The sequence below is a fragment of the Uloborus diversus genome, chromosome 7 (genome assembly GCF_026930045.1).
Source record: "Uloborus diversus isolate 005 chromosome 7, Udiv.v.3.1, whole genome shotgun sequence".
In the NCBI taxonomy this organism is placed as follows: Eukaryota; Metazoa; Arthropoda; class Arachnida; order Araneae; family Uloboridae; genus Uloborus; species Uloborus diversus.
In genome coordinates this window covers 160,871,483-160,898,205 of record NC_072737.1, presented here as the reverse complement: position 1 = coordinate 160,898,205, position 26,723 = coordinate 160,871,483, and positions in this window count along the sequence as shown.

Genomic DNA, 26,723 nt, shown 5'->3' with positions numbered 1-26,723 from the left:
TCTTCGAAACTTTTCATTTTATTCTATCATTTTATCATTTCAGTCACACCTTTTTCTCTTTCGTTTTTGTTTAACCTCATGTAAACATCTGTTTGAAAATATATACTTTACAAAATAGAATTTTAAAAGGACTAGGCAATATTTACAATGCTTTTTTTGGCAACATATACACCAATATGGATGCTCTTACTTGAAAGAAAATGTGACTTCACAGAGAGTGAGAAAAATATAGAGTGTTGTTTATTTTTACTTTACTTGCAAAGTGCCTCAATTGAAAATACAATATCTGTCAGACGTTTCCGAGTACCCAAGGAAACATTTATGTTTCAAACATTTTAGTCTGTAGCAACCAACTTTTATTTGAAAAGCTTATTGTTCTTTCTAGTAGTATTTCAAAAAATACATAAATAATACATAATTCAGTTTCGGGGCTTACTTCATATATTTTTGTCAAAACATTTTATGTGAATTCCAGCTAGTTTCGGTAAAACCATCTGTTCGGAACTAATTCTAATAGTTGACACTGCATTAGTATAGTTGACACTTATCTATTTATCTTCTCTACATAGTATAAAATGAAGTTTCCAAAACGTGTCTGTTTGTATGAACGCGCAAAACTCGAGAACTACCCGGCCAATTTTGCTGAAATTCTCACAATATCCTTCTTTTAGCGCCGGAAAGGTTTGCGGACCGCTTCGAAAAAAGTTCGATGAGTACTTCTTTTTTTTTATTCCAATTTAGGCCCAATTTTTACATTATTTCCCGAATATGGGGGTGAAAATTTACGTGCAAATATTAATATCACGTATCGTTCGAAGGGTAGAATTTTCCGCGTTCTACGCAATTTGTTTCAATGCTCTAACTTAATTATGGCGGGAGTTATTTGCATTTTTAGCTCGGTTTTTTTTAGGCTTAGCTGAAACTCAGGCACCACTCTCTTCATTAAATGTATCGATAAAAAGTGAAGGAATTGTCCCACAGTTTTTGTTTTGACACCATTGGAGAAAGCGATTTTCGCTTTCTCCAATGGTGTCATTTTTTACTCCAGATCTATCTCGACCTATGGTCGAAAAACTGAGCTTCAATCTCCAAAGAAAACTAGTTGCGAGCCTTTTTAAATCAGTTTCAAAAAATCTCATTTCCATCCAAATTGTTAACCATTTTCTTTCGTATTTTAATTTCTTGAACTTATTTTATTTTGTGTTTCCATGGTTACGCTTTTTAAATCCATCTTTCTCGATTTAATTTCTTAAAAATATTTTAATATCTATCGTCACATTTTGGGAGGGAAATTTTGCATTATGGTATTTGTTTTTTATTTATTTATGCCTGATTGTTGAATATACGTCACTAGACACAATTTTCATTTTCAAGGTGGACCGGGCAAAGCCGGGCAACGCAGCTAGTAGTATAAATAAAAGTAAGGTTTCTAAGAAATTCTGGAAAGAATTCTGTGGCCGACCTGCGTCCAGGAGACCCCATAGCACCTACAGCCTTGAAATTTTTTACAAAATTACTTCGAACCCCGGGGGGTGTGCACCTGAGGTTTTATTTCTTAAAATTCGAATTAGTTTTTTTGTAATTAATTTTTTTAAGCTCAAAAATCGCGTAAATTGCCTATTATTGCCTATTAAAGGGGTGAAAAATTACTTCCACATATTAATATTACATATCGTTGGAAAGGGTAGAATTTTTTTGCGTTTCACGCAACTTATTTCAATGCTCTAAATACGGCGGGAGTTTTTTGCGTTTTTAGCTCGAACTGTTTTAGGCTTAGCTAAAATTTAGGCACTACTATCTTTATTAATTCTATCAGTAAATAGCAAAGGAACAATCCCACATTTTTATTTTTGACACCATTGAAAAGAGCGGCTTTTTTTACTACAGCTCTAACTCGAACTACGGTCGAAAAAACTAAGTTTCTATCTCTAAAGGAAAAAAAGTTACAAGCCGTTAAAAATCATGTTCGAATAATCTCACATCCATTAAAATTATTGATGTTTTATTTGGCGTTGCCATAATTACGTCTTTTCGATTCGCATGTTTCTTCTTTCTTCTTCACAAACTTTAAGCGTTTCGATTTTAACGGAAAATCTTAGGCTCAACTCAATTCAAGCATCGAGCTAAAGAGGAAAATATACAGGGTGTCCGAAAAGTCCGTGACACATTTAAAAAATTCATAGAAAACCAACACATTGTCGTATGAATTTGCGGTTTGCACTATAATCCTTCACAGGTTCAAGAGTTTTTATGAGATCGAAAAAAAAATATGAAAAGGGGAAAAAAAAGAAGAAAAAAGGCATTTCGCAGCCAGGGTGTCGGTGTATGCTATGCTTGTAATTCTTCGTTTAGTAATTTTCATTCCTTTTTGCGTTTTCCCATGTCAACAAAAACGATTTAAAAGTAACTTTTAAATCGGTTTTATTAATCCTCTCGATTAATCGATTCTCTATTGTTAACTAAAAAATACGAAGTTTTGCAAGGTTGACCTATGTGGTTCAAAGTCTCACCCTGGATGACTATAACACTTACTCTGAAAACGACAACAATCGGTATCGAAACATATCAGGTTGCTGAGGTTGACCCTTAGGCACCCTTTCCATAAAGGGTGTTTCGCGGATACTAACAGAAAATTACTGAGGTGCCAAGGATAAGCGATTTTCAGCGAAGAACTTCATTTTTATTCGAGTAGAGCACTCAGTGGTCACGATATTAATGGTTTCGCCTCTTACGTCCTGGGGTAGCCTGGGGTACGACCAAGGAGTACTCCCCTCAATTACCGGAATGAGGTTTTTTCTCTATCCACCCTTGGCAGTAGGGTGTAAGGCCACACAACCGACATTTTGGTCCCAAAAGAGAACGTGTAACCGCTATTAGAGCCGCTAAGCTCCCCCCCCCCCCTCTAGATAGGGAGCTCATGGGATTTTATTTTTCGAATTCCTGGATGGTTTCCTTCATGAAAAAGAGCATTTACTAAACGTTTTAACGATAAATCATATTGTTTTCAATGAAATATAATTTTTTGAGAAAACATTCTGAATGGGGCTTTCCTTCATACTCAAGCTGTTTCCATATATATATAAAAAAAATAAGTTGCGATGGAAAAAAAATCGCCATTCTATCTCAAGATTTAATGTATCTTTTTATGTCTTCAATATCTCCTGCCTATCTGTCTTGCAATACCTGTGCAATTGCATCAAGACATTAAACGATTTTCACACCATTTTGTAAATTAATTGTTTCAAAGAAATTGTTGTTGGGAGATCCGTTTTAGAATTTCTTATCGAATATTTTTTACTTTATCAATTTTAGAATTAATTATCGACCAACTACAATAGCTGCAATTACAAAAAAGTGCATAAATATGAGGAATTAGTTACATGACTTTGTGTTATCTTGCATAGATCTTGGGAATTTTACGCGCTCAAGCTTTCAAAAAATCTCATTGGCAGCCCTTTGTTTGGCTACTTTAGTCAATAAATGGAGCAGATTTCATCAATTCAGATTAAAAACTTGTAAGGTACGCAATAGGGTGGTTTCCTTCAGTCAAAAGTACTACTTTTCGTCTTTGAAATGGATAGACTGAGAAAAAAAACTACATGGATCCAGAAAATACATCCATTTTCCCGACAGTTTTTTTTAAATTAATTTTTTAAAATGTCCGAGTTTTCAAACAAGGCGTGGTCTTTATGACGTCACAAATGATGCTTTTTAGCGCATCTTTCTTCCGCGTAGTATTTTTTTTTTTTTTTAAATATTAAACTTAAATAAATTATTTTAAAAATTGTCAGATCCTATGTTTTTAAGCATGCTCTTTCAGAAAAAAATACTTTTAAAATTTTGGAAACGACTCCATTCTTTACATTTCCACTAAATTAATATTGAATTTAAAACTTAGTTAACTTGCTATATTTACTCTAAACAGCATTTTACTCAACTTCTTGTCAGTTATTTTTTACGAAACTTGGTTAACTTGCTATATTTGCTCTAAGCAGCATTTTACTCAACATCTCGTCAATTATTTTTACGACGGAGCTACCAGTGGCGACAATAATATTCAAATAACTTAAAACAAGTATGGGAACAAAGCTCTCTGGGATCCAAAATGTCAGATGAGGCCGTCCTGCCCTCTAAACTAGTTCTAGTAGGGTGTTAAGAGCATGTAACATTGCGTCAGGCGGGGAACGTGTACGGGTCGCGTGGTTCAGAGATTTTGCGAGAGGTCAATTTAGCCTATTTCGGAAACTGATTTGTTGTAGGTGGGGTTTTTTTTTTCTAGCCCCTGATTCTTTTCCAAGATGGATTGTTCTTGGAAGAGGCTTAAAGGAACAATGGGATGACGGTGTGTTTTAAGTTATGTTCATTCGTGGTAACTTTTTATTTTCACTTCAAATTAGAGATTATCGCCTTATTATACGTTATCAAATTTAATTTCTGATTGCACCAGGGGGCGCCCCGATAGGAGTCCCGGGAGGTCACTGTAACCGTCCAAAAAATTCCTTATTCGGCAAATTTATTATAATTCGGCAAGATTTGCAGCTCTATTCGGTAAAATTATCATCATTTGACAAAATTTGGAGCTCCATTCAATAAAATTATCGTCATTTGACAAAATTTGGAGCTCCATTCGACAAAATTATCATCATTTCACAAAATTTGGAGTTCCATGCCGCAAATTGAGAATTTCACCCCTCCCAAAAATTTGAGTTCAGGGCGTCCCTGATTGAACCTCAAAAGAACCGGGGATTATTTTGAGGTTTTTGTTTTTCCTGATAAAGAGAACAAACGTGTTTTTTTTTTTTTTTCAATTTTTTTTTGGGGGGGGAGGGGGGAGGAATCACTGTCACCTTCCCCCTGGCCATATTCAATTCCAAATTTTTATAAATTTGAAAAAACTTTGCGCGACACTTTTAACGAAAAAAAAAGGAGAAACAAAATATATTTCAAAATATTTTACAAATCAAACATTGAAAGAAAACTTGCCAAAAATACTTTTCACATCTCCACCACAAAGTTGTGTTAGAGACATATTCACCTTAAAATGCTAAAACTCTTTAAACGTGAAATTCACTTAAAGTTTCTGGTGTAACATTGTTATCGGGCGATCTTTATATTTATTTTTCTAAATGCAAAGTAAAGCATACAAAGTAAAAAATGAAACTCGCCAAACATACAAAAATATGTGACCCACTGATTTATGACTAAAAGGAAAGCGTTAATTATAGAAACTTAAGACTCATTAAGTTATGTTTTTTTTTTTTTTTTGAAAAGAACTTATACATAAATTTAGAGCTGAGGTTTACTTTAGGTTTTACACTTTCCCCATGCGAAATATATTGCTTAAATTTCTTTATTGTTCTATTGTAAACAAGAAGCTAATTGTTTTCATATCCAATGGATATTAGGTTTAAATTAAACTAGCCTCAAAGTGATCATGAACTAAATGAGAACACAATCATATTTTCCTTCTATACATCTCTCTCCGTCTCCCCCTATTTCTCTTTTACTCCATTTATCTCTCTCATTTTGAAAAAAAAAAAGAAATATACTAGACATTATCTTTATTAGATTAGAAACAAACCACGAAATTTATTGTCTAATCATCGTTACATACCATTTAGATCTTCATTAGATTTTAATATTCGAATCGAACAATGAATAAAGTTAATATTATTTAAATTTATCGGCTGTTGTGCTTTACATTTTATATTTATCACTTAATTACTGTCTGAAATGTTTTATAGTTTTTTGCAGTATTTAAATTAATTATCGTTTGTGCTATTTATTGTAATTTGTAACTTACTTATATGAATTGAAATGTTTTGATGTAGTTGATCTCTCCCGCTGTAAGTGGATAATAATATTTTATATTTTACGCAAATGTGTAATTAAAAGATTTTTTTAAATAAAAACTGAAGAACTATTTTATTTACTCAGGATCAGAAATGTATTTGTTTAATAACTTCAAAGAAATGGAACGGCAGAAACAAAGGATCTCGTTTTACCATTTAAATGCTTTTAGTTTCAGATAAAATGTACTTTATAAGCGCTTTTTCATTATCTGACGGCACCAGTGGCGGTGCTAGGCGTCGGCGACGTCGGCGACTGCCGACGGCCTCGCGCAGATAGGGCCTTGCAAAATTCTCAGAAGTAAATTCTCAAAAGTTTTAAGAAATTTCCATGTTTTCAATTGAAGCTCTTATTAAATGCAACAGACACAAAAGTAATCAAAATAGTGCGTGCAGCGGAGACTGCACAGAGCCAGCTTTAGCAAATGCGGGGCCCAATTCTGTAGGAACCTGAATTTAAAATATTCACTAGCTACAGCTTATTAATCAGCTAACTCTCTTCCCCCCCCACCCCGTTCTATTTCTTTTCTTTTTCTCTTGTTGAAAAATTAGAAAATATTCAAAATGCTGCTCCTCCGAACACACACCCCTCCATACACGCGCGCACCGATAGCATTATGGAGCATCTGAAATTTCGTTTCGAGATCTTAAATTTCGCGATATTTCCAGCTTAAAGCTAAAACCCACAAATACTAAACAACATCGAAAATCGCTTAAAATTGTGTTTTTGTAGCTTGAATTTCAAAAATTACCGAACCTAATATTAAAAAATATGGCCTTAGAATCGCATTTTTAAGGCTTGAATATCAGAAAATATTCATGCAAGGGTCCCCATACCGCCTTTCTTTTATATCATTAGCAATTAGGTTTTTTAAACTACATCAACAAAAAGTTTAGGTGGACTGGCTCCTGAATATATTGGGTGAGTGCAAAAGTTCGTGCGGAGTTTGTGAAAGAAAGTCATACAGTGATTAGGCAAGCAAAACTCTTTATTCAATCAATGATATATTCTCCATCGTTGTCTATAATCTTCTTCCAACGTTCTGCAGCATACGGATGCCCCGATCATAAAAACTGCGTGGTTTAGATTCGAAGAACGAAGACACGACGTTTTGTAAGGCATTCAAAGAGTCAAGTTTTTTTCCATTTAAATGATTTTGCAATGACCGGAATAAGTGATAATCCGATGGTGCGATATCAGGAGAATACGGTGGATGAGTTAGGACATCCCATTTCAGGCTGTTCAGTTTGCGTAGCGTCTGTCTTGAAACGTGTGGTCTAGCGTTATCTTGATGAAAGACTACGCCTTTGCGATTTGACAAACTCGGACGTTTCTGTTTGATTTCTCGGTTCAGATTAGTTAATTGACGACAGTACTTGTCCGAATCAATCGTTTGGCCGGCGGGGAGAAACTCAAAATAAATTATACCCTTGCAATCCCACCAAACACAGAGCATCACCTTCATCGGGTGCAAACTGGCCTTTGCCATTGCGTCACCATGTTCACCTGCCTGTTTCCATGTGCGTTTGCGCTGAACGTTGTTGTAGAGGACCCATTTTTCATCACCCGTCACTAATCGATCCAAAAACGGCTCGTTTTTGAGCCGCCCGAGTAAAGATACGGCAGCAGAAAATCGCTGGATTTTGTTGCTCTCGGTCAACAAATGGGGCACCCATATATCGAGCTTTAAATCAAATCCATTTTTTTTTAAACGCCGAAAAGCGGTTGATCGGTCAACGTTAAGTGCTGTAGCAACTTCCTCTGTTGAAATTCGCGGAGTATTCTAAACTAAAGAACGCAAAACGTCGTCATCAATGTCGGAAGGTCGACCTGAGCGTGGCTCGTCTTCTAGCTTAAAATCTCCGCAACGAAATTTTGCGAACCATTTTTCCACAGTTCGTTTAGCTGGTGCTTGATCTTGATAAACGTCTTGAATGTTTTTTACGGCTGCTGCAACGTTTATTCCATTCCGAAACTCGTAAAGCATAACATGCCGTAAATGCACTTTATCAACACTCATTTTAAAAGTAATCTTTCTCGAAGCAGTTTGTATCTGCACAAATTATTTTGATTGGAATAAAAGCTGCACATGTCACCTTTCCAACGATCTGACTTACGTAGATAGTGGTATTAATGACAACACGTTACGCCCGTTCTAACGCCATCTATTGCAACTCCGCACGAACTTTTGCACTCACCCAATAAAATATTGCTAAAGTTTTTAGAAGCATAATTTTCAAAATTTTTCGAGGGAAGAGCTCCCTCCCTTTCCGTAAAATCATCAAAGTTTGTCTAAAATTCTGTTTTTGAAACTTCGATTTCGAGAATTTGCAGGGGATTGATTTTGACCTTTTTTTTTTAAACAAAAGAATCGATCTGGGACACTCTCTGACCCTTTAAGTCAATAAAAATGGCCCATAATTGCGTTTTTAAGGCTTCAATTTCTAGAAATTTCCACCGAGACCTCTGTAAATTTTTTCCCCTAGCATCAGCAAAGAAAGCCTAAAATGGCGTTTTTAAACTAAAAATTTTAAAATTTTTCTGGGGGAGGACCCCCGGACCCACCTTTCTATCGGGTCATTTTTCCTCTTTCAATGTGCCGGCCCCTCCCCCCACCACCAAAAAAAAACTTTTTGATTGCGCTACTAGTCACGAAACGTTTTTGTCCTAGCAATTAAGTGATTTGGAAACTATAAGTGCCAATAGTTAGTAAAAAAATTAATTCCTTGAATTCAATGATTTGTCTGAAAATATTTTATAATTAAAAGGGCCTCGCAAAACTGCATCGCCGACGTCTACTTTTGCTCTCGCGCCGCCACTGGACGGCACAATAAAAGTGTTACCCAAATTGGGTACGCTTTTCCGAAGGAATATGCATCGTATTTCGTCCTTTTCACATCAGGAAAAATAAATATATTTCTACACTTCAAAAAATAAATCAAATTCACCAAAATCAATCAAAAAATACATTCACCTTCTATCATAATTACTCCATTGTTCTATATGAATTTCTTTTGTTGTTGCGATTACAATAAATAAATAAATAAATAAATAAAATAAAAAGCGCTGACGATAAATAAATAAAATAATAAGAAGAATGTTATACATTGCAGACGATAATAAAATGCAAAATTAAATTTAAGTACAATAGATGATAAATTTACAACAGCAGCAGGGAGGGATTGACCAGGTCGGCTAGTCGAGGATACCCGATTGGCCCAGCATTGAGTGGGCCACTTGAAGCTTTTTTTTTTACTTAATACATTTAAATTCACACCTAAAATTGTGTCAAAAAAAAAAACATGTAATTTGTTTACAATATGTGAAAAAAGCGCTTGGAAACAGGTTCCCCCCCCCCCATCCTAAGCCAGGGACCAAAGTAAATAATCTAAGTCCACACGCGCAAATGCTTTCCTCTCTTACCAACTTTCTCTCTAGTTTTTAGAGCTGGGCCATGGCTCCCACATTGAGGAAAGGGGAGGGGGGGGGGCAGAGAAATTGGGGTCCGACGCGGCCTGAAAAAGGGCCCGAGACGAAAAAAGCGCGTGAAAAACTTATATTTTTACGTCTTTTAACAAAAATTGAAGGGGCCTGCACCAGTAGATAAAGTGACCCTGGCCCTGCAATGAATGCGTGGGCCATGCTTTTTGGCCGTTGATACATGAGCAGGGGCATGCACAAGGGTTGAAATGTATGTAGGGACGTAGGAGTGAATAAGTAGGAGGGGGTCAAGGAGGGGGGAGGGTAAAAGTCATTTGTGACAGGCCCCAAAATTTCTGTGCACATCACTGGTTGTGACAGATTCAAAGAAATGCCACTTTAGTTACGACTTTGATAGGTTGCGCGAGTACACTATTTTTGGTCGGGGAACACTTCTCAAAAGACGTGAAAATATTCTTAATGAGAAAACACTAAAAAAAACATTTATTTAATTAGAACAGGTAATTGCTAAAAACATTGTGAATACTTAGAATGTAGCCGCGAAAATCACGAATCAACAAGTCGCTCTGTACGAGCGCCAGAGGCAAGACCGACAAACGAAACGTGCGAGGAGGAACTGACTGACAGTTCAAAGGCGGCTGTTTTTCTACTTAGTGGAAGTAGAAGTTAAAGTTCGTATTCTTGGTAAAAGTTGAAGTTTATATTTCTGCAGAAAGTTAAAGTTTATAATTTTGAGTCCACCACAAGAGACAGCATTGCGCTTTTACTGTGGAGGCATATTTTTCTAACACCCGCTCGTTCGAAATGGGACCTTAATTGGCCTGCATGCTAGCCTGATTTAGCCCCCTGTGACTATTTTCTGTGGGGTTATTTGAAGTCACGTCCCTGAACCAAGGAGAACCGTATCCGAGCCGAAACAGCCAACATTACCGGTCGACATGCTCTAACGAGTTGACCAAAACTACCGAGTTCTCCCATTATGTTTGACAGGAAAAAGATAACAATAAAAAACTTTTAGGTATGTTTTTTTTTTTTTTTCATTTTCAAAAAAAGGAAGTTCCCGCTCCCCACCTAGTAGAAAACGATAATAACACATAATATAGGATATCGTCAAACTTTGCCCATTGCAGTAAGCCGTAAATACCAAAATTATCTATCATATGTAATGTAAATATCTAACTATGTAAATATCGACCAAACTTGGAGTGGTTTTGTGATTTGCGAAAGAGATTAAAATTGTAAAAGGGTTTTTTTTTTTTTTGAGCAATCACGATTGCTTATTGTTCTCACTTGACTGTTTTTGACGTTCCATTGATTTTTCCCACCGCCACCCTCCGAACCATCACCGTCGACGGGCTCCTCACAATGCTGCACCTCTAGCGAAAGCCGTCTCCAGGTTGCATCCATGTCCTACACACACGCGCATACATCACAACTACACACGCACACACACACAAACACATACACACACATGCACCTAGACACACATACACACATACAAGCACATACACACACGCATACATACAGACACCCACATATATACACACAAAAACATACACACACACATACACATACTCCCCCCCCCCACAGACACAAACACACATGCCTACACACATACACATAACCCGTACACACAAACACATACCCCCACACACAAACACACACGCCTACATACACACACTCGTGATTACGATAAACATAATTTGAATTCAAGATGTCAAAATTCAAATTAATTTTTGATTTTTTTTTTCATTTTTTTTCCAGACTTAATATTTATTTCCCGCTACAATGCAATATGAAAATTGCCAATTTCAAGTGCCAATTAAAACTTTTCCCGCAGATTTCGTGCCCCCCAAATCTTGGTGCCCTGGGCCCGTTCTCCATCTGCCCATGCCTTAATCTGGCCCTGCAGATTCTTGTGGATAAGTGATTGAAACGAGAGAGTGACGTTTCACGGACAGGCTTGTGTGAATCTTTACCTTTTGAAAATAATTTCGTTTTTTTTGAAGTTTTGTTTAAAGTTTTAAGTGGCAAGGAGAGTTGATTACGTTAAGGGTCAAAGGTTAGCTTAAAAAGCGGAAGGGCACGGCGCCCTCCGAAAAATCTTGGGGTTAACACTCGGGAAACCTGTTCCTTTTCCTTTAAGTGTTTCCAAGTATATTATAAGATTATGTTTTTAAAATTTCTACGTCGAAAAATTTCTAAAGATGGTCGTCGGATTTCCCTATAGTAACTACTAAATGTTGTTCAAAATTGGGTCGAGTATAACTTCAGTTTTTAAATCCTTCCAAATGAGATCACTGAGCCTCCTACTCTCTCAAACGTGACCAAAGATGGTTTTGCGTTTTGTAATAGTTAAAATCGAAACGTTTTCGTAGAGAGCTCCCGAAGTTTCCCTGTTCTATTAATTTTATCAAGGGTAGAATAAAATTGCTTTTTTAGAAAATTTCTCGTAAGAACCCCCGACATTCTATTGCAAACAAAGACAGACTTAAATAGACTTAATTTTGAAAAAAAAAAAAAAGTTAAAAAACAAAATCGTGGGGGAACCTTTTTCCCCCTCTTTGTAACGTTACCAAAAATTGTAAAATTGCGGTTTTTGACATCAGTTTTGAAAATATCGCTTGGAAAGGAACTAGAACCCCTTCTTGCCATTCTTTTCTCTTTAGGCCTATATAGATCAACCAGTTTCGAAAAATGTCCGGGGGGATTTACCTAATTCCTCCTTTTCCTCGTATTCCTGTTGTCAGTATAGAGGCCAAAAAATGTGCCTTTTCAGACTTATAACCATTAGTATACTTCTTTGAAGGTACATAAAAAATATGTCAGTGTTAGCTTTATTTTACGTTTCACAGTTTTCCTTTTTTTAGAACTTCAAAACTTAATTTGGAAATTTAAAAGAATATAGGAAATAGCAGTACTTTAATGTGTTTGCTCGATTCGGAAGAATCGAGATCCGGCACTGTTTAATTTAACTTTTTTTTTAATTTACAGAGGTGGGGGCAAAAGATTCTTTTGACGACTGGGCCAAAGTCAACCAGTCCGCTCCTGAACAGCAGTATCCACATCGTTTTGGCACGAAAGAGTGAAAACTATTACAACTATCCGGAAGGTTCGTCGAAGTTTAATCATAAATGTGACATTGCAATGCCTTTACTTTGATGCGTTAACGGAGACGCAATTTCGCACCCCAAAGAATAGCCCACACGGGATTCTTTGTCTTGTGCGTCACGAGCTATGGCTGTAAATCTTGTCGTAATTATAGCTGTCTCATGCTTTTAGGCTTCAAATGTGAAAAAGCGCTTGTGGGTACGCACGTTAAAAGAAAAAAAAATCTGCTTCTTGACTGACATTTCTCGAGCAAAATATGATGATTATAAGGGGACAACTTTTCATCGTGTGCTAAAGGGAGGAGATAATGAATACGGTGTTGAGATGGGATGTCTGCTGCTAGAGGAAGTTTCGATGATGTATGGATTGGCAAATGGAACCTATAGATGTGCGGTGAAACGTTGGTAGAATTTCAAACATTTTAGCTGGCGATTGAATCAAGTAAGATTTAATACTGTCATGAAGGGTATTAATGGGCGAAAACTATCGAGGGGTGCTCAGCAGGGGTGGTGGTAAGGGTGCACATTGCGACATTGAAATTCTTAAATGGTGTTTTTGAGGATTTTTTTTTCTTTCCTTTTTTTTTCTGCTTCTCGTTCTTGGGAGGGTGCATGCATATATATTATGCACTGGCCCGCGCCTGAAGAGAGCCCGGGATATTTAAAATGAGGGGTGAAACATATGGTTAAGATGTAGGGTAAATAATATTGAGAGGCACCCGCATGAGTCATTTGTGAGGGGTCTTAAAGCTTCTATGTGCACACCCCCTAACCAAGCGTGCTTGGGAACTAAACCTTGGGAGTTCCACGTTCGGCTGACCGGAATCGGAAGAAATGCCTTTTAACCCAGAGCTTTTGGTCAGGAAAACTGAGGTGGGCACAATGGGCCTTGCCCCCCCCCCCCACGGGCTGTTTCGCCACTGGGTTTGGTTTTGGTAATTTTTATATCAGGGGTGCTCACCCTCCCCCCTAAATGCAGGGGTGCCCTCTCCTAAATATCTCAAAGACACCCCCCAAAGCCCCAAAGCAAAAGCCCCCAGCACCCCCAAACCAAAAAAAAAAGAAACAAAATTCCCCTTGAAACACCCCTTCCCCTAAAAACTTCAATGGCGCAGTCTGCGCCATGGTGGGCACCCCTGTTTATATTACGCATTAAATTATGCTTTTATTTTCAAATTAATTTGTAATGGCGTAGAGTATTTCATTCTTTTGTCACTTAAGTTTTTTAGATAGTAAAAGGAAAAAAAATGGGTTGTATTTTTTTCGATAGTATATTGCAATGATTTATCTAATTTTTATATGTTTTCTAAGATTGTATTGCATGCAGATACTAATTTACTTTAGCGTGATAAGCTAATGTATAAGGAGAATGGGCTACAAATTAGGCAAGTAGCCTTAGTTTTTTGTAGATTATTTGTGTAATTAAAACGGTACAATTTTGAAACAATGAAAGATTTTCCGCACAGTGAAATAGTTCTCTTAGCATCATTTTGAAACAGCGGTATTTTGAAAGACGACATTGTAGAATGGTACCTTTTTTGCATGGAGATATTTTTTGCTTAACGAAATTTGGAATGGACCATTTTGACCCCGAACTGTCAAAAATGTACGTATATACACATACAACTATACATACAATGAATTTTATTGAATCAGTTCTGAATTATATGCATTCTTGCTGTTTGCTTTTCTAAAAAATCTAATTAGATTCCTATTTTTTATTTTTGTTTGAATTTCTCACGAAATTCCAGATAAAGCACTCATATTTTTAAGAAGTAATTTCTGGCTCAGTTTCCATCATTTTTTTTTTCTTCAGTTTCTTTAAAAATTTATAAAAAACTATTTAATGGCTTTGTAAAACGATCCAAACCTTGTTAGTTTATTTGCCTATTCAGTAAAATTATCTCAACTCTTGTTAGCTTATCTGATTATATACTTTGGGCAACGAGTAGTTACACTCTTAATTCAAAAGAACGAAAAAATAACTCTTAAAAAAAGTGAAATCTATTGCGGGTGCATGCATTCTTTCTGAGTGCTAGCTTTATCGAAAAAAGACGCTTTACGAAAATACCAAGACTAAAAATTTTCCTTATTGGCGTGAAATTCGGAAACACTCCTTTTGATGAGCGAAAATAAAAACGTTCTTTAAAAGGACTCAAAAACATTTTCATTGGTTCGATTCTGTCACTTGATTTTGTTTGGGAGAATATTCTGTACTTCCATGTTCGGCTTTACTAACGTTGGTCGCGAGTACCAAGTGGATGTCGCTATCTAAATGTCTTCATTTAATGAATTATAACAATATTTGTTGCCGAATGAGGTTTCTGAAGGCAATGCACAAAAACTGCATGGTAAGTACGAAGAATTTTCTTTTTTATTAAAACTTGTAACTGTTAATATTTCTTGAACTGCTCGTATATCGTTACAAATCACCCACGTGCAATGTTACGGCGAACTTTTTCTTCCAAATTAATGAAACTTTCATCAACAATTTTGTTTCGTTCATCGAATCAAAAATATGACATTTGAAACAGTCGTTACCATCTTTGGTGTGTGTGTGTACTGTATATATATTTTAGGCAGGTATTACAGATCCGACCATGCGCAAATCTATAGGTGGGATACCGAATCCGCTCCCGATGGTCGAAGCTCCAACCACTGCGTATATTTTAAATTAATCAATATTGTTTGTGTGTATAATAAATTTAAAAGAGTGTCATAAACATTGTATATACACTCATTCATATGTGTAACGGGCCATTCATTAATTAAGTAAGGGTCCTATGGGGGAGGGGATGGAAAATTCTCTATATACCCTTGCTTGGAGGGGGGGGGGGGTTAGATCCATTCTTACGTAATATTTTCCAAGCCGATATTTTATATTAGAAATCCGCGGTCAAGTGATTTGCCAAATATTATATTTCATTTGCTTCAGGAAGGTAAAAGTATGTATTATAGGATGAGCTGTTTTTTACTTGTGTTTCAAAGAACGGACCGTGTAAAATATAATAAAAGAATCGCACTGTGTTTTGCATGTCTTATTTTAAATTATTATCGCATCATGTACAAAAATTATATGTCGAAAAAACATTCGGTCTAGATTCCTTACAGTAAACATTTCTTTACTCAAAAAGGTTAAAAAAAATAAAAAATAATAATGATAGTTAATTTAAGAACGATCCCAGTGATGTAATATTTGTTATTTTATTATTGTGAAGAAAAAAAAGATTCTTACGTAAGATGGGGGGGGAGGGATCTTACATACCCTTACATGAGGGAAGGGAAGGTTAAAAATTGCCAAAATTGTCATTACGTAATTAATGAATGGCCCCGAAGACACAAAATTGAATTCAAACGTATCTTGTCATAATTTATGAATGACTTTTTAAATTAATTTGGACTGATGTAACTTTTAAAACATTATTGATGTTAAAAGGCACGCCGAGAATATCAACATAGAGTTTCAAAATTTTAAATCTATTTATTTGGAACTGTGTTGGTTTTTAAATTTTACTAGTCGACCCGTGCGGAACTCCGCACTGTGCTTCGAATCGTTTCATAAGGTATTTCGCTCTTTAAGAATTTCAAAGGAAGAACATTATGAAGAAGAACCGAAAAAAAAGTAAGCGCAGAAGAGAAGGCATGTAATTTAAAGACATCAGTAAGAAAACCTCGTTAAATACAACGTTGTGATAATGTGATCATCGCTCACCTTTTGGTCGTACATATTTTCAATTCAAACATAAATATCATTAAAAGTGTGACTGAGTAGTGACTCGTGAAAAAGCAATAATTGCGCATGTAAAAAAACAGGTTTTGTGGCAAATACAGTCCTGCCCATGTGAGGATTTGACGGGAAAAAAAGAAACATTAAAGAGATATTTATTGGCACGGATTCGAATTGGCGCCATTCTGATTAACAGCCCGACACCCCAACAAACCTAGCAATTGCTCCTTCCTTTTCGAAAGCTATTCATTGAAGGAATGCGTAGTAAAAAACAGCAAAAAAGCTTTTTGCCAAAAAAATGATAATAATAATAATAATAAGATTGTTTTGTCATTAACCAGCATGATACGATTTAAAATTATTCGAAAAGCATGGAATTTGTTAAAGAATGACGAACATCTCACGTAGCGATTGAAACGAACATTCTAGAGAAGTAATAAATTAGATTGAAAATAAGTGTTTTATCTTTGAATATTGAACTATTTCACATAGAAGATTGCTTTAACAGTTACGGCTTAAATGCCCGCACATGTTTCTCTTTTAATCGAACACTAAAAATTCAAAACCAAAACCAGTTGAACTGAGTCCGTTTTTTAAATGTAATTTTTCGAACGTAGACAAAATGTATTTTTTTTTTCAGCAGAAAGCAGAGTAGAAATTAATTTTTGCTAATGAAGTTGATAATAATTTTAATGCTTTATATCGTATTCGCGCGAATAAAAAAATTAAAGGTTTACTGGGTGAAACTCGTAGTTTTAATTTGGCGTAGTATTTTTTCATTTGTACAAAAGGTCGAACACTGCTATTAGAAACATCTACATTTCAGCATACAATGAAAATGTTTTTCTGCACAAAAAGTATTTCCTTTAGGTAAATCTAATGCTTTTTTATGCTTACATTATGCTGAGTGGTCTGGATGTAGTCAAAGCTTTAAAAAAAGGAAGAACACCCTTCGATTAACAGTCAACTTATCTGAATGATAACTGTAGCCTGCATAAAGGAGTCGAAACACCAAGTAGCATTCCCACTGCATTTATTTTATTACGTTTGTATGTTATGAGTACATGTAATGCGTAGTACTAATATAAATTTGATATTATATCGGACAGCCCAAACTTGCCCGAAGTTCAGATAGTTTATAGCCGAACGCTCTACCGAAAAAAACTTATCAATTTAACCGAACAACTAAGTCCAGTGCTTTTAAGCTTTATTAAAATATGAACACACACACAGGCTTTTTTTTTTTTTTTTTTGCCGAAAGCGACGTAAAAAGTAGAAAACTGCATTAGAACTTTGCTTTTAAAAAATGCATAAGAACTACAGGCAGCATCAAAAATTTAAAACAGCAAGGGGCGTTTTCGAAAACTTGATTTTTCGACCGTAAGTCTATTTTTCTTCATTAGCCAGCCTGATAAGTTTTAAAATGAGAAGGGAATAATATATAAGATAAGATATTGAAGAAACATTTTTTTATTCTTGAAAATTTTTACAATTTGTTACCGCAGGCTGCTTGAACCGTTATGACTTAGATGGCAGCACGTGTTCATCATTTAACAGCACGGTTAAAATACAAAATAAATTGAACTATGCTCTTTTTTAAGCGTAGCTTTTCGAATGTAGTAAAAATGTGATAAGCTTTTTGTTTTTTTGCAAAAAAAAGAAAATATATATATTTTACCCTTCAAATTGAGGAAGTAATTTTTTTATTTATACAAAGAGTCAAAAACTCAGTAGAAGAATATATATTTCAATATACGATTGATTATTTTTTTCTGAACAAAAAACAATTCTATTGTTGTCTGAAATCTTAAACCTGTTACTTATATTTTCGCTTACATTAGGCTTTAATTTTCTTACCAGAGCCAAAGCTTAAAAAGAAAAAACGTACAATTCAGAAGTAATTTAGCACAAAGTCACTTCAAGTTTCATATCAGCAAGGAGCGTTTCCTTCTCATTTATTCTATTCCTTCATAGTTGGTATTCACTTCACTAAGTGTTCATGTAATGCGCGATATTTCTCTAAGTTTTGTTGCAGATTGTCCAGACGTGGGCCCGAACACGCATTCTCCTGGTTACGAAGAGAACGCTCTGCCGATCAAGCTATTCAGCTCTGTCGGTCATGGCGCAAATCCAAGTTATAATTTTACCTGAAAACCTTATTCTGGTTCTTTAAAACAGGTTTTTTGACTGAAAAAAACAATTTTTAGACCGTGGGTCTATTTTTCGTCAGTAGCCAGCACCATAAGCTTTAAAATAAGGCGTAAATCAAAGAAATCAATCAAGAATTGAGGAAAATCTGGCGTAGAAACCAAAAACAGGCTACAGAAATAATATATAAGGATTTCAATCCTTAGATTCGGAAATGTACGTAATATTCCACGTGGGTGATTTGTAACGATATACGAGTAGTTCAAGAAATATTACCAGTTAAAGTTTTAATAAAAAAGAAAATTCTTTAACACACTTCTTCATGCACAAAAACAGTTTTTGTGCATCCTCTTCGGAAACACTAAAAACGGTTTTTTTTTAAACATTTTTTTAACCTAAAACTAATTTTTTTTTCAAATGAAATAACAGTTTTAAAATGTTTTAAATTTAAATACACGGCATAAGCACATGAAAACACGTTTAAAAAGCAATCTCACCAAATGAGAGTGAAATAATTTTACCCATTTTATTCTAAAAAAGAGTGAAATATCGGCTTTCCAAAATGGAAAGCAGCCACTCATTTAGGATATTAATTTAGTCTTAAAAAAGAGTGAAAATAACTTATCAAAAGGGAGTGAATTTAGCTTATCCAAAAGGAGTGAAAATAACTTATCAAAAGGGAGTGAATTTAGCTCATCCAAAAGGAGTGAAAATAACCGCTCCGCAAAAGGAATGAAATTCACTCCTATAAGGAAAGTGAGTTTTCAAAACTGGAAAGGAGTGAAAATTTACTCAGTCTGAGTTAAAATCGCTGGAATTTTTTAAGAGACTAGATCACGTGAAAACTTGACAAATAATGCTGGCATAAAAACTAAAATGTATCATTTTAAGTGTTAGAAAAATAGGAATGATTCTTTAAGAATGATGCAGTTATATGTTTTCTCATCAATTAAAAATCCATTTTGGGGTTGGAGATGTTTTCAACACACATCAGCTCACAAACTTCATTTCCTCTTTAATGACTGTGACATTTATTACACTGTCTTTGTTTTTGTGCATGAAATGGATTTTTCTTTCAAGATAAAGGTATCCCGCCTTTTTCCCACGGCAATCAAGGGAGTAAAGAAACCACAGACGGAATTCGCTTTTGCGGTAGGACATAGTTTTACCCAATGACTAGAAAGCAAGAAGTAGGTAATATTTTCACATCTCCATCCAGTGCAAAATTCATTTGATCTACCCACTCTTTATACTGTCTTCTATATCTAATATATAAAAGAAAGTATTGGATTAGTGCAGATTTTCGAATTTGGAATTTGACGGATTCGAACGTTTTGAGGTGTGCTGAGTCTATTTCGACTATTTTTGGAAAATGTATGTGTGTCTGTGTGTGTATGTGTGTCACGTCTGTGTGCGACCAGTTTTTTGTGGCCGCTCTACATCAAAAACTACCGCATGAAATCGAACGACATTTGGTACACATATGTGCCCCAATGTGAACTTGTGCCCATTGATTTTTGGCACGAATTCCTACAAAGGGGGTGAAGCAATGGGACGTTTTTTGAGTTACGCGGGCTTGCTATTCCTCAGGAAGTAACTGGCGGAATCAAACAAAATTTAGTACATATGTTGCCATTAACAGGAACAAGTGCTGATTCAATTTTGGTGTCAATAATTCAAACGGGGGTTGAGCTACAGAATGTTTTTTGTCGTCAGTTGTGACTGCTGTATCTCAAGAAATAATGAACGGAATGAAAGAAAAATTTATCGGCAAGTAGCCTTTAGTGGGAATAAGAGCTGATTTTATATTGGTGTCAAAAACCCACCAATTGTGAAAAGGGGTAGCGCAATCGCCCGTTCTTTTTTTCCATTGAGAGTGCCCTATCTCAAGAAGTAATGCTACGTTCTGGTTGAAATTTGGAATATATGTGAATGCATATGTAAACAGGCTTTGGTTCAATTTTGACGCCAATCGCTCCAAGAGGTGTTGATTTTTTTTTTTTTTTTTGAGCAATCACGATTGCTCATTGTTCTCATTTGACTGTTTTGATGTCCTATCATTTTATTTTCTCACCGCCACCCTCCGCACCGTCACCGTCAACCGGGTCCTCACGATGCTGCTCCTATAGCGAAAGCCGTCTCCGGGTTGCATCCATGGAGACGGACACACACGCGCATACATACACAACTACACACGTATGCACACACATACACATACCCCTACACACATACACAAACACATACACACAACTACCCACACATTCATGCCTGCACACACACTCAAACACATATGCTTACACACACATACACATCCCCCCCACACACACATTCATATACACAACTACTCACACACTTATGCCAGCACACAGACACAAACATGCCAACACACACATACACATACCCCCTACACACAAACACACATATCCCCCACACACAAGCACACACGCCTACATACACACACTCGTGATTGCGAAAAACATAATTTGAATTCAAGATGTCAAAATTCAATTTTTTTTTTTTTTTTGCGAATAAAAATAGCTTTATTAATGCAACAATAAGAAAGATAAATCGTAATAGATTGTCGTCTGCGTATTTCTCGTGATTTTAATTTTATGGAAATGATAGGAAATATTATCTTAATGATTTAAAATTTTTAACTGTTGCCATCTTATGTTTGTTAACAAATAAAATATTTGTAATTCATTCAAGCAAGGCTTTTAAAATAACTTTCAATTTTCGCTCTTTGCTTTGCTTTTGCAATAATTCAGACATTGGGATGGTCGTCAAGTTTTTGCATGTGTAAATTTTGTTTTTGTTGGGAATATTGCTTCCTCCTCAAGCATGGGGAGGGATCAGAAAAAAAAAGGAAAAATATAGAAGAATGTTTCGTGATGGCCACAACATACTAGTTTTCTATTCAAGTATATTGACGTGAGTTATATCAATGCGACCTAGTGTGCCTACGTCAAGTGGGTTGTGGAACTACACGGCACATATAGCACGAATAAGAACAGGATTTGCAACACAAGCACACCCAGAGCATCGATGGGAATCGAACCAACTATCTCCATTTCACGAAGCAAGTGCTACCTCTGGTCTGCCACAAAGACCCTTACCTATTCAATGTCTTCTTCCTTTTACTTTTAATCATACTAATACAGTAATACAAAACGAAACTTTGATACAATTTCGTCGTTACTTTAATGTTCTACGAAAAGCTTTCGCTGCGTTATTTGATCCAAAAGCAATCTAAAATAAGAACTTAAACACATTAGAAGATGACTCAGTATTTTGCGAAGTGTTTCTCTTCTTCCTTCCTCATTTATTTTCCAAGCCCCCCCCCCCTCCTTCATTGTTTAACTTCTTTTCTTCAACTGTATTTTTCTACGAAACCCAATCGGCTAAAAACACCACACAGTTACTATAAATCATTCACTCGTTTTCGGAACGCTATAATTCAGAAGCGTTTCGAAGACGAATGAATTTTTTGTAGTATCCCTGTAGTATTTGAAGATTTTGCTTTCGTCAAAACAGTTTCATATCTGTGGAATAGATTAAAAAATTATTTTTATTTACTTTTTTGAGATATTTTCATCATTAATGTGGTTGTTTCCTTCAGTCTAAAGTACTGCTTTTAGTCACTGAAACTAATAGAATAAAAATAAAGGTAAAATAAAAATAATTAATTTGAATTTTGACATCTTGAATTCAAATTATGTTTTTCGCAATCACGTGTTTTTTTGCGTGTGTGCATCCATGTGTGTGTGTGTGGGTATGTGTGTATGTAGGCGTGTGTGTTTGTGTTTGTGTGCAGGCATGTGTGTGTACGTGTGTGTGAGTGTGTAAGTGTAAGTGTGTGCGTCTGTGTGCAGGCGTGTGTGTGCGTCTGTGTGCAGGCGTGTGTGTGTGTATGTGTGTGCGTGTGGGTATGTGTGTATGTATGCGTGTGTGTAGGTGTGTGTATGTATATGTGTGTGTAGGATATGGACGCAATCTGGAGAAGGTTTTCGCTAGAGGAGCAGCATCGTGAGACGGCCGGTCGACGGTGGTGCTGCAGAGGGAGGCGGGGGAAAAATAAAGTCATAGGACGCCAAAAACAGTCAAGTGAGAACAATAAGCAATCGTGATTGCTCAATAAATAACATGGAGTCATAAAAAACTTTTATTTGCCCAATAGTTACTTTTATTTAATTTTTTATCATTTCCGATTTTGAAAATGAGGCGTGGTCTTTATGACGCCACAAGTGATGTAGTTTGGCGCGTTACTCCATTGGTGCGCTGAATGTTTACGCATTGTTTAAAAAAAAAGGTTGCCGTTAAACAGTAATATTAATAGCAACAAATCATAGTGCGTACTTTGACTGCCAACATGAAATTTATTAGCATTACGCTTTATAATTTTTTTTTTTTTCATCTAATGCCAAAATATTACGCTTTGCGCTGATTTCTTTAGTGAATGGCATTTTATCACTTGTGATGTCATGAGCAGAAGTGGAAAAAATGAAATTGCATCTGCGCACCAATTAAAATAATTTTCAAAAATACTAAACTGGAAAATTATTTAAAAAATGGTTAAAGCCATTTTTTTAATAATTTGATGATTAGATAATTTAAATTATTTTTTGTTTTTAAGCATGCTCTTTCAGAAAAAAATACCTTTGAGATTTTGGAAACAACCCAATTGAAAAAAAAAAAACAGTTCGCATAGCATTCTTTATGTGAAATAAATTTGTATTATCCCAGAGTCATTGTCAAATTAAATGAGGACTAATTTATCAAAAGGGAGAATATCCACTTTCCAAAAATGTTCAGGAGGTGAAAAAAAAAAAAAAAAAACGAATAAGAGCAAAATAGTCTTATCAACTTCTCGGGGCACAGAATTGAGCACAAAAGCACAGCAAATCATGGCCCAAAGTAAGAAATGTTTGTGTAAAAAAACAAGGAGATATCGCCATCTTAATTTTGGATATGTGCCCTTTTGAACGAAAACCTGAATGTTGAAAATTCCAATTTCATCAAAATTCTAATATTTCACCTTCTCATATTCTCTTATCGAAGTACATGAACCTAAAAGTGGTGGATTAAAATTTGAGGATTTTGGACATGTGTTTCTTTGGATCTAGAAGTCTTCGTACTCCAGATTCTTTCAGGATATGTCCCGATTGTCCCCTTTTGTTCAAAATAGAACATGCAGAGGACGGATTTGTTACCTTTTGATCAAAAAGATACACTTTACCCTTATATAAAATAGAATTTTCCACGTTTGGACTTCTTGAGAGTAAGTTTTTTGATAAACGTCATCTGGGAGATTTAGAAAATGTCATAAAATTACTTTTCAAAAAAGTGGATATGTTACCTTTTGACAAATTACTCCTAAAAGGAAAATCAAAGCACAACAGCAACACAAAGTTTTACATTTCGCCTCAGAAAGAAAACCTTTTCTATAGTGTCTTTAAGTGCAATCTTAAACTGTTTTGTCCATAGTATTTTTTAAGTTAAACGCCAAAAGTAATTTATTTCAAAAAAATCCCCTCATAAATATAAAACTCATGACAAATGTTTAATTACGTGAATAGAAGACATTCTACTAATACTTTGATTTTTATGGCACGTAAAACCTTTTCTCCAGTTTCCTTTGGTTTATAGCGCGTGAATAAAAAGGAGGCAGTTTGTATCTTTTATGGATCATAAAATGACACAGGCTCTTCAGGATCACTAAGAAAGCTACAAAGTCAAAATGTATTTGTTTAAGTGATATAATAGCAAGATCGTCTAATTTGTTTTTAGTAGTGCATATTTAGTTAAATTAGAAATGTGTTATTCAGAAAATTACCAACCATTAACTAGGGCTAAAGCAGAAATACATGAAATACATCGCCATCTCAGTCATTTCCAGCCGAGGACTGCAGTTTCAGTGCTTATTAGCACTCAACAGCCTAGCAATGTTTTGGTTCAACTCGAAGATTGAAGGCAAGGCATGGTATATTCAGAAAATTACCAGCCCATTAGCCAGGGCTAAAGCACAAATACATGAAATACACCGCCAACTCAGTCATTTCCAGCCGAGGACCGTAGTTTCGTGCTTATGTGCTAGTTCTATATTAGTTACCAATTTGTTTGGCACTTTTGGCTTCCTTAAGAGGTCTCCAGCTCACTCATTTTTCTATGCCGGGCTGTTGAGTGCTAATAAGCACAAAACTGCAGTCCTCGGCTGGAAATGACTGAGCTGGTGGTGTATTTCATGTAGAAATGTGTTACCTAAAATTGCAAAAGGGATATAGTCATTCAGGGTGGCTTTGAGACATGCCGTTTAACTTTGTGTCACTTCAAGTTTATAGATAAATTTTGAAATATGATCTACAACTTGGCACCTAGCTCCTGAACTGGATGCATATAATCATGTGACAAAGAGTGACATGTGAGGAAAAGGAGGAGACGAGTGACATTTAGGGACAAAATAGAATATTTTCTGTTTTAGTGTTCAATCAACACTTTTGTGCATGAAAAGTTAAATTTGATATAATAGCGTTTAATTGCAATTTTGTGCAACTAAGCGTTGTTTTATCTCATTTTACTAATCCCTGTATAATTGTATGAAGTCAAGACATATCTTTTGACTTCCTTTTACAAAAAAGGGTGTATTGTAATCGCAAAAAAAATTTAACTTAAAAATCGACCTTAATTTCCATTTTACTCACCCCCGAATGAATATTGAGTTTTTTTTCGACTCGACAACACGTGGATAAGTGACTAAGAACGTATAGACACGCGAAATATCCGTAATGACGATTCCCGAGTCAATTACAACGAATTTTCTCGTGACGTCTGTATGTACGTATGTATGTGCGTATGTGCGGATGTGCGTATGTATGTCACATAACTCAAGAACGGTAAATCCTAGAAAGTTGAAACTTTATACGTAGACTCCTAGTGGAGTCTTGTTGTGTACCTCCCATTTTGCTTGCATTCGGGTGTTTCTAAAAGAATCTTTTGCCCCTTTTTTGGAGGAAATCATTGTTAATTTCGATGTAAGCTCAAGTGGTGTTATAATTTGGCGGATACTTGGCGATATATCGCCAGTCTTTTGGTCGCCAAATTTTGTCACCAACTTGGCGACAAATTTGGCGATTTTTTTTTATTTTTTAAATCTGTTTCAATTTGGCCACTGTTGGTGATATTTAGAGAGTTAACTATTGAATCACATTAAAATTGCCCGTGTTGGGGAATGACATTAAATTGGAGTAAAAGGAAGTCATGTGATGCACACATCAGCTCGTTTTTAAAATTAAGTGAAACTTTTTATGCGAAGGCTTTGAAATTCTGATCGGCAAACTGCGTTGCAGACTGCTAAAAAAAAAAAAAAAAAAAAAAAACTACCGGGATCCTAAACTTACGCATTTTAGCACATTTTCCTCAATAACTACAACGGTGTTTAATAACAAACTCTGCCGAAGAAATGAGATATTTGATGCAATTTTATAAGCAAGGTATTTTATATTTTTCGCGTAACAGTCTATTTTATTTCACACCATGCTAATTTTATTTGCTAAATTATATATAGTATATTCTTTTTGCAAGAAAAACACTATATCATTTACCAATGATACAAAGGCTCTCTTACGCTATAACTATCATGCCATTATACTCGATTTATGAAATCTAATTATCTTCCTAGGTTAAGTGATATCGTTAAATATCGTCAAAAAACATTCTTTAAATTTATTGTGAATTAACTCAAGTCAATGCCTAGTAATTGCTCGCCCATTAACCCGAAAACATGTTCTTATGTTTCAGCAACGTGCTCTTAGCTTGTTCAGTTGCCATCTGATATGCTTTTACAAGGCGTAATTTGCATCAGGTTGGAGCAAAATAGATTTAAGAAAATTGCTTCAATCATTTAGGTAAAAGCTTACAAGTTTCGGAAGCGAGAGCCTGCCAATGAAGCATGTTTATCAAGGAGTAATATCAAGATTAGCTTGCGGTTTGTGTGGCTCATGCTTCCTCGCTAATCCTAGACATAAGCTAGACACGAAACACCGGAGGATGTTTTGTGATGAATGGGACAAGAACGATTTGTTATTTCTTTTTTAAAAAAAGAAATCAATTCGGTCGGGAAACATTTATGAAATATATCAATCGTGGTTTTCTCGTCTTGGTACGGACCACATCGTTTGATATTGATTATTAAACTTTATCAGCGATGCAGTTGATTAATGCCGCTTTCTAATATCATGTTTACCTGAAAATAGAACCCGGATTTACATTAATTTTTGTTGCAAAAGATATGCTATGGATAATTTCAGATGACGTCTTATTTTTTCAATGCACAATTATTAATATTTGTTCAAGCTCAAAAAACACATTTATTCGGGTTCGATGGTTATATTTACAATTCAGATTTAAGAAATATATTTATTCAGCAAGTTCAAGAGGTTCAGCCTTTATTT